Source organism: Silene latifolia, chromosome 1 (genome assembly GCF_048544455.1).
Source record: "Silene latifolia isolate original U9 population chromosome 1, ASM4854445v1, whole genome shotgun sequence".
In the NCBI taxonomy this organism is placed as follows: Eukaryota; Viridiplantae; Streptophyta; class Magnoliopsida; order Caryophyllales; family Caryophyllaceae; genus Silene; species Silene latifolia.
The window spans coordinates 103,474,887-103,475,419 of record NC_133526.1 but is presented as its reverse complement, the minus strand read 5'-3'; the positions used below and the strand labels follow the sequence as shown (position 1 = coordinate 103,475,419).

Genomic DNA, 533 nt, shown 5'->3' with positions numbered 1-533 from the left:
AAGATCAAAAGTGAACTCCAAGGATTCACTCAACTTGAAGACAAAACTCTCTATGAAGCATGAGAGAGATATAAGGCACTTCAAATATTATGTCCTCATCATGGAATTGGGGATGATGACCTCATCAACAACTTTTATGAGGGGTTGAACAATGAAATGAAGATGAACTTGGTCCCGGTTACGGCAAGGGAGCACTTGAAAAGATTATTGATCATAAAATGACTAAGGAATTAATTGAAGAAATGGCATCTAGGACTGTCTATTGGAACAATGATCGACACAAGAGAAAAGGAAAAGCAAGTGTTGAATCGGCAAATTATTTGGAAGTCGAGGGTTTGATTGAAGAACTAAAGTAACAAGTGGCCTTGTTGAATGCTAGCAACACCCCCAACAATTCTTCACCAAGAGGGTACAAGTGTATAGCTTTGAGTTTTGTGGTGATCAAGGGCATCCACCCAATGGATGCCCCTTGATGGTGGGAGAGGCAAATTGCATGGAACAAGTGAATGGAGTGTGGGAATCAAGTCCGACTA

At 40.7% G+C, this 533-nt stretch overlaps 1 non-coding gene across 1 annotated transcript; it reads right to left on the bottom strand.

Annotated features, from left to right (window-relative positions):
• Positions 1-107, bottom strand: LOC141620623 (small nucleolar RNA R71). Its single transcript, XR_012532006.1, has one exon. It is a non-coding gene; the product is annotated as a small nucleolar RNA R71 (small nucleolar RNA).
• Between the last annotated feature and the right edge of the window lie 426 nt (positions 108-533).